Here is a 12,864-nt window from a genome sequence, read left to right as displayed (position 1 = left end):
TGACTTCAGCTCAGGTCATGATCTCTCAGCTCGTGGGTTCAAGCCCCTCATTGGGCTCTGTGCTGATGGCTCAGAGCCTGGAGCCTGCTTCAGATTCTGTCTCTCCCTCTGTCTCTACCCCTCCTCTACTTATACTCTATCTCTCTCTCTCTCTCAAAAATAAACATTAAAAAAAAACCCGATCTAACGAGTTAATAAATGCAAGAATTTAGAACTGAATGTGACATACTATACAGCACTCAATATAAATGCTCTCCCTTGGGGGCACCTGGGTGGCTCAGTGGTGAGGCTCTGACTTCAGCTCAGGTCATGATCTCACAGTTCATGAGTTCAAGCCCCACGTCAGGCTCTGTGCTGACATCTCAGAGCCTGGAGCCTGCTTCAGATTCTGCCCCTCCTCTGTCTGTCTGTCTGTCTCTCTCTCAAAAATAAATAAACATTAAAAATTAAAAAAAAAAATGCTCTCGTTTATTTGTATTTTTCCCCAGACTTTTACAGATATAAACTCATGCTTAACTTGCTCACCATGCAAAAGCAGGCTGCAAGTCAGAGTTGACCTGCAATACATAGTTGGCCAACCACGGACTTTAAGGTACAATGATATAGTATTGCTCACAACTTTGTGGGTTGACTGGCTGGTTTCTACACTGTTTTTTTCCCAAGACTCAGACATACTTCTGCATTCAGCTAGTGGGTCAGCTATGCTGGAAGGTCTAAGAAGGCCTGTTTTGCAAATTCAAAACCATTTAGTCCTTTTAACCTGCATTAGTCTAGACCATCCGTAGTAATTTCAAAGTGGTTTTCCAAGAAGAAGAAGGTGAGAGCTGCAAGGTCTCTTGAGGCCAACACTTCAAAACTAGTGCAATATCACTTCTGCCAAGGTTACAAAGCAAGCTCAGATTTTGAGCATGGGAATATCTACTCCATCTCTTGATGGGAGGAGCTCCAAAATATTGCGGTCTTATTTTTTCAAACTACTACAACTTCCCCCATGCCAAGGCTCTCCAAACCCAAGAAACCATAGACTATGTCTTAATATCAAGAGAAGCTACTCTTTGTACTTTGGTACGAAGTTGCATCTATTGTAACACTTAGCCAATGCACCTTATATCATAGTTATCTATGTATAAGACTTAACTGCTCTCCTACATTGTGTTATCTTTTAGGATAGGCACCATGTGTCCTTCACATCAGATCATATGTATAAAATTATTTTGTTGAAACCTCCAAAGCATTCTAGAAATGCAAGATATTTTTATGATAGCTTTTGCCATTAGTCTTTCTATTACTAGCACTTGACATGATGCCTCTTCTTGGTTAAAGCAAATGATCATTTGCTTCTGGCTATTTGTAGTTGGCAATTTTAAATATTAAAGTTTACGTGGTCTAATAACTAAATCTTTTCTGAACACATATTTTGTTTTGTTTATTTAGAAGTGGAGGCAAGGGAAAGAGAATGAGTTTTGGCTCATTAATTATCTTAGTGAAAAATATTTACTGAGAACCTACATGATAGGTGGTATGCTAGTGTGCATACTACTTTGAGAGTGTCTCTTAGAAGAGGGTCCACATGGATAGAGGTAATAGATAAAACTGTAAATCAAAATTTAATATAGCAAAATTAGACAGCAGTAACAGTTTGATAACTCCTTCTCCTTACCTCCACTGTCCTATTAATTTATTTCTCAAATATCACACAAAATTCACCTTCTCCTCCTCTTAACTGCCATTGCCTTAGTCCAAGCTTCCCTGGCTATTGTGATAAAACCTCAACTTTTCTTACCACATTCACTCAATGCCTCCCCTTAAACTCACCAACCCCTTCTTCTTTATCCTGTAATTTAAGTTACTTATAAGAGGGAAATCTGGTCAAGATAGTTCTAATTAAACCTTTCAATGCTTCCTTTTATTTTCTTAGGATAAAGATAAAATCTCCCAAACTATCCTCCCTTATTCCCCTTCTCCTTTGCCATGTGCCACCTAATGATATTAACATATTTTGATTTATCAAACTCATTGCTATCTCCTTTGAATTACAGTCATTCTTTGTATTTGAGCTGCAGTGTGACTCTCTTCTGAGAAGACTCTAATCCACTCAACCAAGGGGAGAGAACTTTCCATCCTATGTCCTTGCATGTTTCACATTCTAAGATGCTCAGTAATCTTCCCCATGAAGACTTCAATCTTTCTTGATTGCTCTCAAGGCTGGCTTCTTAGATATGCAAACTGTGCAGTAACACAGAATCCTACACTTAGAAAGATCCTGAAACAATCTGAGAAATTTCCTGTGGCGTGGAAAAATAGATGTCATGAACTGTCCATGTCCACCCAGAATTCATATGTTGAAATCCTACCCCCAATGTGATGGTATTAGAAGGTGTAGATTTTGGAAGGTGATTAAGTGGATCATCTTAACCCATTCTAAAATTTTACTGAGAACTATTTGATTGTTGAGAATCAAAGCTAATAGTAAAACGTCAAAGTTTTAAAAAGGTACATTTCATGATACATTGCATTGTGCTCTTCTTTTGGGGGTTCAGAAAAATTTAGGACTTTTCAATAGAGGTCTAGTAAGTGATTTATTCTGTGTAAGCCATACAGCTCTGGTAACTAAAACACAGAAAGGAAAAAGGATGAAATTATATCTTGCTGAGTAAAAATTGATCTTAAAAGATTTTCTTTACACTCATTAAGAAGATTAACATAATATCTTCTGTATCCCAGGGAATCAAAGTGGATTTAGGCTTTGCCTCTGGCAGGTGGTCTATAAAAAAAGGCTTGAACATGTTTGACTGGAGCTCCACTGAAGTGAAGCCTGTCGTTAAAAAGTCCCCGTTTACTGTAAGACTGTAAGTCATTAGGGCTAAAGCAAGCAAAATGAAGGCACAAAAGAAGAAAACTTTGGTTTTGAATTTTTTTTAATGCAAAGTACGGGACTTACACCTTTTTCTAGATTTTGGTATAAGACTTGATTCTTTCCTAGATATTGGTAAGATTGTCATCAGTGTTTATTCCCCATTTTCATATATCATGTCTCAGCCTTTTAAAATTTTCAACTCCTAATTCTAAATTTTCTTCTCCTCTATTTCAGTTCCATATACACCTCTCTAAGCCTCGATTTCCTTATCTGTAATTCTGTCATATTGAGTACATTTACAGAATTTTTGCAAAGGGATTTCATAAGATACTCTGTATAAACCTTGTTGTTTAGTAGATGGTTCAGACTTCATTAAATTGTAGCTAGTACTGGTACTACTATGATCAAGCTCATATAGGATATCCCTAGAACCTATAGCAAATATACTGTTATTACTTAGAAATCAGTTTAGTCTTCATTCTCTCTTAGCAGAATGCTTTAGGCATGACCTCTGGGACATCTACATGTAAGTACTGTGGCAGACATGTTTAGTATTCACATATCCTCCCTGTGTTCCTCAACATTTTCCATTGAAATAAATTTTGATTTAACTATGGCACCATATAGCCTACGGTGTATTGCAAGTTTAGACAATGAGAAAGGGTGTGAAGAAAGGCAGCCAAGCTCCAGGTAAGATCCATACAGAGGATTCAAAATAATTTGGACATAAGCCACGAGGTGCTAGGTGAAGTAGAGTCACCTCCATTGACTCTTACTTTCAGAATAGTTGGTAGTCACTTCTTCATCAATGTTAGCAGTTTCCATGTGGTTTCTCATTAAATACTAATGATAGCCATGAGGAGTAGATTGATCTCATTTTCTTCATTTTATGGAGAAGTAGATTGATTTTTTTATTTTTTTTACTATTTTTTTATTTTTTTAACGTTTATTTTTGAGACAGAGACAGAGCATGAATGGGGGAGGGTCAGAGAGAGGGAGACACAGAATCCGAAACAGGCTCCAGGCTCTGAACTGTCAGCACAGAGCCCGACGTGGGGCTCGAACTCACGGACTGCGAGATCATGACCTGAGCCGAAGTCGGCCGTTTAACCGACTGAGCCACCCAGGCTCCCCTAGATTGAGTTTTTAAAGAGATTAAATGATTTTCCCAAATTCGGTATAACCAAGTGGTTGAGTTTTGGAGTCCAGTAGACAGGTGGGACATGTGAGATTTGGGAAATACTGTTTACTTCTTGGAGTCTCAGTGTCTAGATTTCAAGGGGTCATTTCATGGTTTGAATAGGATAATTTATCTTTAACAGTAAACATTAGCTATTGCTGTCACAAAATTAGTAAATGATAGAATAGGCTTCAAACCTAGGCTTCTCAGACTACAAACCTATTCTGAACCACTGACAACAACTCCCCATTTTGGCTGATAATGTAGTGCTCCATTAGCCAAATTGTTATTTTAACCACAAGTCTGGGACTGCATGCCCTCTAAATCTTAGAAAGCTTGACATTTCCAGTTCTTCTTGTCAAGTTCTTGACATCGTCTTTCTTCTTCTTCATTCAGTAAGAAAGGGTATGATAATAAGTGGTGGTTCATTTGATAAACATGTTTTGGGGATCTATTATGTGCTAGGCAATAGACCAAATGCCAAGGCTACCAAGAAGGGCTCACAATCTAGAAGATAAGATAGATATACACTAGTAAATGTCAGTCAGCATAATTAGCATTATTTAAAAAATATATTATAAAGAGTTTATGGAAACTCTGTGGATCCTATTAAACAGCTAATCCAAAGACAAAGAAAATTGTCAGAAAAAATAAATATAAGTGATTAATAAAAGTCATTGGAAACTAGAATAAACTGTGCTTTTATTTACTAATATCTTGTTCCCCTGCCAGAAAGATTATACTTTCCCCAACCCCTTATATCAGGTTGAGCCATGTGGCCTACCAAGAAAATGTTAGCAAAAGCGGCATCTCTTTTAGGTAGAAGCTTTAAAAGCCTACCCAAACTTTGCCATATTCTTTCCCTTTGTCTGTAAATGACCAAATAGTAAATATTTTAGAGTTTGAGGGAATGTATAGTCTCTGCTGCATATTTATTTATTCATTTTTATACCAACCACTTAATTTTTTAAAAAAGCATTCTTAGCTGATTGGCCATACAAAAACAGATGACAAGTTAGGTCTGGGTCACAAGTTTGCCAACCTCTGTTCTACCTTATGGTTTGTGGAGTGTGGAGAATGACAACATGGGGCAGAGAACCCAGGTGACCCATGATGGACATGTGGCATGATGACAAATTCCTGTGATGAGCTACTAAGATTTCAGCATTATTTGTTAGTGTAGCATAATCGAGCTTATCCAAACTGACAGGAAAGCCTGAAACATTCTACCCGGAGAAATTGGTTTTTGTACAGTGTTATATTTGAGATAAATTTTGAAGGAGGCATAAAATCTTGCATCCTTAGAGAAAAAGGGAACTAGGCATTTTAAGTAGAGAATAGAGATTGGGCAAAAGTTTGGATTCTTGAATGTGTATGGGTGAGGATAGGAGGAGGGACAGATGGACAGGAAAAGGCCAAGTGGGAATAATAACTGAGAGGACAGCATTATTGCATTATCATCTGGGATGGTAGAGTAAGGTGTGTTTTACAGAAGGATACTGCTTAGAACATTACTACCTTTATTTGTAGAAGTTCTTTCCAATCATTGAGGAAAAGTCATAATAGAGAATAAGCAATGTTGCTATCTAGAGAGAGAAAGCTATCCCAGTCTACTGTACATAAGCTAAATATTCTGAAGAGTGCTTCAAGACTTTTATGATTTGAACAGTACTTCCTAAAGGAACTATAGATTTTACAAAGGTTTTGATGATGTCTTCATCTCCAATATCTCAATCCTCAAGAACCAAGAGTGAGGCTAGGATCACTTTAGTAGTGAATCAAATGACTTTTAGGCTTAATATCTGATGTCAAAAACTCAAGTGAAGTGGAAACACACATACAGTACCTTATAAATATGATTTGATGTAACAATTTTAATCCTTTAGCCTAATCAGTGGAGAAAATATTTTTTTTCTAGTATATAATTATTAAAGAGTAATTTATCAGCCTAAATATTGAAGTATGGGGTGATAGTGTTGAAAATACAACTGACATTGAAATTGATCACCTTACAATTAATCAAAAACTCACAGTTTATAGAGCCTTATAGTTTATAGATAAGCTAATGTGGATAATTTGTATTTTGAATCTCCCACTCCATCCAACTTACATTTAAAAAAAATTATCTTAGGTATATATTTATTCCAAATGAATATTTTGGTTATATATAGGTGTTTTTTGATTACTCAAATTAATAACTTTTACCCTTTTAACTAATTTTTAAATGTGTAAATGTAAAATGCCAGCATTTTTTGTCATCTTACAATGCATTGTCAGTAGTTGCTTTTCAACTAAAATAGAGTATCTCTGCAGAGATATTAGGATTGGCAATATAACTATATATATATATCCCAGTTACTCTGGATACTGACAATGCATTTTTATTAACATATTTACAAAATTTTCCAGATAAATGTTAAAGAATTTTGACAAATTGAGAAGCTGACCAGCTAACCAGAAACTCACAATCACTTCATTTTATCAACAGTGACATTTTAAATTATTCAACCATGAAAGAGATGGGAGATGGAATAAAGGAGGGGGGGAGCATTTCTCTGAAAGAAGAGAGAGTTAGGGACCTTACAACTATGATCCGAAGACCTCTCTTTCCAGTGATCGAATTTTTTTCTAATTTCCACTGGGAACTGATATGATAATTTTCAATAAAATTTTAGCTGACAGGCTGCAAAAATCTTTCTACTAGGTGTCAAAAATGAGCTCAGCACAGAGACAAATAAGGCAAATCCCAAAGCTTAAAAATTTGTCTGGGAGGATGGAATATAGAGTCAGCCATATAAAAGGAAATATGAATTTCAATGAGGTAAGCACAATGATAAAGTGCATAACGAGGCACACGTGGCAACAAAGGGAATCCTGTAAGGTCAAGGATTCAAGAAATGTTCTTGACATAGGAGTAAGATGTCTAAATTGAGTGGTAAGTGATATATAAGAGGCAGGGAGATGAAGGGAGAAGTAAGCAGCTTGGGCATCCCAAACAAAGAAAAATCCTTACAAGGATTCTTACTTCTTACAAGAAGTTCATTTCTAGGATTATTCTTTTCTTATATATAAAATTATTTGGAAGCCCCATACTTATACCAGTAAATGTATACTGTAAGTATGTATTACAGTGTAGGCTGCATATCTTACAATATAGAATAGTGTCCAGGAACTTCTTGGGAGAGAAGGGGGAGAACATGGAGAGCCAGCTTGTTGGTAGAGAAGAGCCTTACTTCTTTCCTACATTAATCAAAAATATGGGTTCCAGAGAAAGTTTCAACCAAAGATTTATTCTTTATGTTTTGACATCAAACTGTATCAAGGTTTAGCTATGCAAATAATTTTGATATATGTAGAATAAGTGGAATAATACAATAAAGTAATATAGATTACATATATATATATGTATATATATAATGTTTATTTATTTTGAGAGAGAGAAAGAGCACGAGTAGGGGAGGGGCAGAGAGAAAGAAAGAGAATCCCAAGCAGCCTCTGCACTGTCAGTGCAGAACCCAGCATAGGGCTCAATCCCACGAACCATGAGATCATGACCTGAGCTGAAGTCAAGAGTTCGACGCTTAACCGACTGTGCTACCCAGACACCTGATTTTTTTGTTATAATATAGATTAAGTTATTAAATAAAGATATTAACTGAAGAGTGAGCTAATCTATTTCTTTTTTTAATGTTTATTTATTTATTTTGAGAGAGAGAGACAGAGGGAGGGTGGGAGAGAGAGAGAGAGAGGGAATGTGAGTGGGGGAGAGGCAGAAAGAGAGGGAGAGAGAGAATCCCAAGTAGGCTTCATGCTGTCAGCACAGAGCCTAACTCAGGGCTCAATCTCATGAACCATGAGCTCATGACCTGAGCCAAAATTAAGAGTCAGATGCTGAACCAACTGAGCCACCCAGGTGTCCCAAACTATTCTATTTCTTAGTTTAGGTTGATGGAAAGTGATAGATTCTTGAGAAAACAAAGTTTCTCCTTTTATTTGTCACTTCCAAATGGTTAATATATTTAACACATTCAACTGAGAATTGTGGAAAATCCAGGATAAATGGAGTAAAATATACAAGACCCAGATAATTAATAAGTGGGTGATCTATAGTAAATTAGCCTCTATGAAATTAATCAGTCAGAGAGGGACAGATATTATGTTTTCACTCATATGTGGATCTTGAGAAACTTAACAGATGACCATTGGGGAAGGGACAGGGAAAAAAAAATGAGTACAAACAGAAAGGGAGGGAGGCAAATCATAAGAGACTCTTAAATACAGAGAACAAACTGAGGGTTGATGGGGAGTGGGAGAGAGGGGAAAGTGGGTGATGGGCATTGAGAATGACACTTGTTGGAATGAGCACTGGGTATGATATGTACACCAATTTGACAATTATATTAAAAAATAAAAATAAATAAAAATCACAAAAAAATAAAGGAAAGATTTAGACAATCTTAAAAAACCCCCCAAATTAGCCTCTATGAAAAGGAATAGTGCCCACCCAATCTACTTCACAGAATTGTGATATCTTGGGACAGGACATTTGGAACTGTAAAACATTAACAAATGTCAACTATTTTCATTCTTGAAATGAATTTATTGTCTTTTAAAGACTTTACTGTCTCTTCCATTCCTCACTGGTTTATCTATCTCCTTTTCTTCAATTTATATGACACACAATTTATAATTTAATTATATAATTCATCATCTTGTTTTTACTGCTTCTTGGGCTTGTCTCTCCAAATTGGATACAGACTGATTACCATACTAATTTTTTTTTTGCTGTCCTCAATTCACCTAACATGGAGCTGAGCCCATTTCTTATAGTTTCCCTCCTTTAGTTAATCTCTGTCCATATGTCCAAAAACAATCACGAGTCTGATCGTGGTGAATTGAATTGCGTTGGGTTATTTTTCAGAGCATTTGTTTCCCAAGTTGCAAAGGCAAGGAAACCCTGGCATTGGATCCAAGTTCCAAGTAACCAATTGAGTGTGAAGGTCAGTGACACTCACAGAGACCCAACTGTTCAACAAGAACTAAGAAAAAAGGGTCTGCCAAGACAGAAGGAAGACTGGGAATTAATTAGCTTTTTAGTAACATATACTTATTGAGTGCTGTGGGAAACCCAAACCCATGGCACTGGCCTCAATTTAGACATGAATCTTACCTTTTCAGAGATAAGGCAAGAACATCCTCTTCTCTCATCATTATCTTTCACAACACATTGCGAGTTTGTTTTGTTATTTTTTTTCTCATGCATTATTCTATAACCAAGAGAAAACCACATTTAAAGATTTAGAAGATTGTCACTCACATCTTTCCCCGAGCTCAAGCCAGATGTAAACTTTCCTCTGGGAGTCGGCAGAAAGGAGTTCCTTTTTCAGGATCACATTTGGTTTATAGAGATGTGAGTAGATGCTTTCCTCAGAGTGCAGAAGCCAAACTGGAAGACTCATTCAGCAGGATGTGTTCTTTGAATGCTTTGGAAATAAAATATGTTCACAAGATGAAATAGTTTATCGTGCTCCTAAAGTGCTTGATTTGCAAGTTGGAAGGCTCAAAAATTCCTAAAAGATTCTATTGTACAAAAATCCCAGTTTTCTCCTCAAGGTCATTGGTCTTGTATGCTAGCGTTCCATTATTTAGATTCCAAGGCCCTTTGCCAGGAGAAATATTTTTCAAGTCAGTAATAAACACTGAATAATAAAGTTCGCTAGTTTGTTTTTGTTTCATGGAACAATGGCATGGGACTTTCTTCTCTGGATGTAAAATACAGAACTCTAAAAAGTAAAGACTAAAGGAATAAAATCTCAACACTCAAATGTATTGTGTAGATGTATTACACATTACACATGTATTATACATTTCTGTGTTCTATGTACCCTAACAGATGGCAATCTGTCTTATTTTAGAAATTATGTGTACATTCTCTACCTACTTCATTGAGAACTTAAGGTCACTTTTATAAGGACTTTCAGTAAAATGGAAATAATATGAACCATCTAATAACATCAATATTTAAAACACAAAAATAAAGAGCAGTAAAGCTCATGAACATCTATACAACTATAGCTGAATAGAAAATTAAGCACTCAACTTCCTCATTCATGAAGACAGAGGAGAGGAGACAGTCAGTTATGTATTTAACCTTCTCCATATCAAGACGTCTAAATTTTTTAGGGGGTGCCATGTTTTCAGAAATGAGGTCCTAAAAACAACTTCTCATGCAGGGTTTCAAATTCTGTCATTTACTGGCTGTGTGACTTCTACAACTTACTCAGCATCCCTCGTGTTTGTTCTTCATGTGAAAATGAAGGTAATAATTATAACAAACTCATAGGGTTATTAAGAAGACTAATGAACTAGTATCAGTGAAATAGAATAGCGCCTGACACACAAAAATTGCTATATCGATATTTGTTAAATGTAATATAGGAAACACATAGAGATGTAACGGACATCTTTAATAATGTTTCCTCCAAAAAATGCAACCGTAGATTTCATGTGGATATCATGTGTAGAGGCCCTTCCTAGAAGCTGAGACCACAGTAACAAATCCCAGCCTAGTGAAAGTATTAGTTGTCAGGGACTTGAAAAATGTATTCCAAGTATATAGCTTGTGTGTGTTTGTGTGTGTGTGCGGCAATGACTTTTTAAAATGTTTTGAATTAATTTGTTTAATTTCAAGTTAGCATAGAGTATAGTATTGGTTTCAGGAGTAAAACCCAGTGCTTCATCACTTACATATAACACCCAGTGCTCATCCCAGCAAGTGCCCTTCTTAATGCCCATCAGCCATTTAGCCCAACTCCCCACCCACCTCCCCTCCAGCAACCCTCAGTTTGTTGTCTGTCTCTTATGGTTTGCCTCCCTCTTTGTTTTGTCTTATTTTTCCTTCCCTTCCCCTATGTTTATCTGTTTTGTTTCTTAAATTCCATATATGAGTGAAATCATATGATTTTGTCTTTCTCTGACTTATTTTGCTTAGCATAATACATTCTAGTTCCATCCACATTGTTGCAAATGGAAAGATTTCATTCTTTTTGATTGCCAAGTAATATTCCACTGTGTATACATACCACATCTTCTTTATCCATTCATCAGTCAGTAGACATTTGGGTTCTTTCCATAATTTGGCTATTGTTGATAGCATTGCTATAAACATTGGGGGTGCATGTGACCCTTCGAATCAGCATTTTTATATCCTTTGGATAAATACCTAGTAGTGCAATTTCTGGGTCATAGGATAGTTTCATTTTTAATTTTTTGAGGAACCTCCATACTATTTTCCAGAGTAGCTGCACCAGTTTACATACCCACCAGCAGTGCAAAAGTATTCCCCTTTCTCTTCATACTTGCCAACATCTACTGTTTCTTGAGTTGTTAATGTTAGCCATTCTGACAGGTGTGAGGTAGTACTCACTGGGGTTTTGATTTGTATTTCCCTGATGATGAGTGATGTTGAGCATCTTTTCATGTGTCTGTTAGCCATCTGGATGTCTTCTTTGGAAAAGTATCTATTGTCTTGTGCCCATTTCTTCACTGGATTATTTGTGTTTTGGGTGTTGAGTTTGATAAGTTCTTTATCAAACTTTACAAATGTTATGTCATTTGTAAATATCTTCTCCCATTTTGTCAGTTGCCTTTTAGTTTTGTTGATTGTTTCCTTAACTGTGAAGAAACTTTTAATCTTCATGAGGTCCCAATAGCTCATTTTTGCTTTTGTTACACTTGCCTCCAGAGGCATGTCTAGTAAAAAATTGCTGTGGCCAAGGTCAAAGAGGTTGCTGTCTGTTTTCTCCTCTAGGATTTTTTTTCAATGTTTGTTTTTGAGAGAGAGAGGGACCAAGTATGAGCGGGGAGAGGCAGAGAGAAGGGGACACAGAATACGAAGCAGGCTCCAGGCTCTGAGCTGTCAGCATAGAGCCCGACACGGGGATCAAATTCATGAACCATGAGTTCATGATCTGAGCTGAGGTCAGACACTTAACTGACTCAGCCATCCATGAACCCCTCTCCTCTAGGATTTTGATGGTTTTCTATCTCACATTTAGGTCTTTCATCCATTCCAAATTTATTTTTTGTGTATGGTGTAAGAAAGTGGTCCAGTTTCATTTTTCTGCATATCACTGTCCAGTTTTCCCAGTGCCATTTGCTGAAGAGACTGTCTTTTTTCCATTGGATACTCTTTGCTGCTTTGTTGAAGATTGGTTGGCCATACATTTGTGGGTCTATTCCTGGGTTCTATATTCTGTTCCATTGATCTATGTGTCTGTTTTTGTGCCAGTACCATAGTGTCTAGATGATTACAGCTTTGTAAAACAGCTTGAAGTCCGGAATTGTGATGCCTCCAGGCTTGGTTTTCTTTTTCAACATTACTTTGGCTATTCAGGATCTCTTCTGGTTGCCACAAATTTTAGGATAGTTTGTTCTAGCTCTGTGAAAAATGCTGGTGTTATTTTAGTAGGGATTACATTTAATGTGTAGATTGCTTTGTGTAGTATAAACATTTTAACAATATTTGTTCTTCCAATCCATGAGAATGGAATATTTTTCTTTTTCTTTGTATCTTCTTCAGTTTCTTTCATAAGCTTTCTACAGTTTTCAGTATACATATATTTTTTACCCCTTTGGGTGTATGCCTAGGTATCTTATGGTTTTTGGTGGAGTTGTAAAATGGAATCAATTCCTTGATTTCTCTTTCTGCTGCTTTATTTTGGTGTATAGAAATGCAACGGATTTCTGTACATTGATTTTATATCCTACAACTTTGCTGAATTAATGTATCAGTTATAGCAGTTTTTTGTTTTTTGTTTTTGGGTTG

General features: G+C 36.4%; 1 long non-coding RNA gene across 1 annotated transcript in view; it reads left to right on the top strand.

Moving 5' to 3' along the window:
- The window catches only part of LOC123585609, a 51,354-nt gene that overhangs the window by 17,799 nt on the left and 20,691 nt on the right, over window positions 1-12,864 (top strand). The gene's annotated exons all lie outside the window — the stretch shown is intronic.

This window comes from Leopardus geoffroyi, chromosome C3 (assembly GCF_018350155.1).
Source record: "Leopardus geoffroyi isolate Oge1 chromosome C3, O.geoffroyi_Oge1_pat1.0, whole genome shotgun sequence".
Classification (NCBI taxonomy): Eukaryota; Metazoa; Chordata; class Mammalia; order Carnivora; family Felidae; genus Leopardus; species Leopardus geoffroyi.
This window is presented reverse-complemented; position numbering and strand designations above follow the sequence as displayed.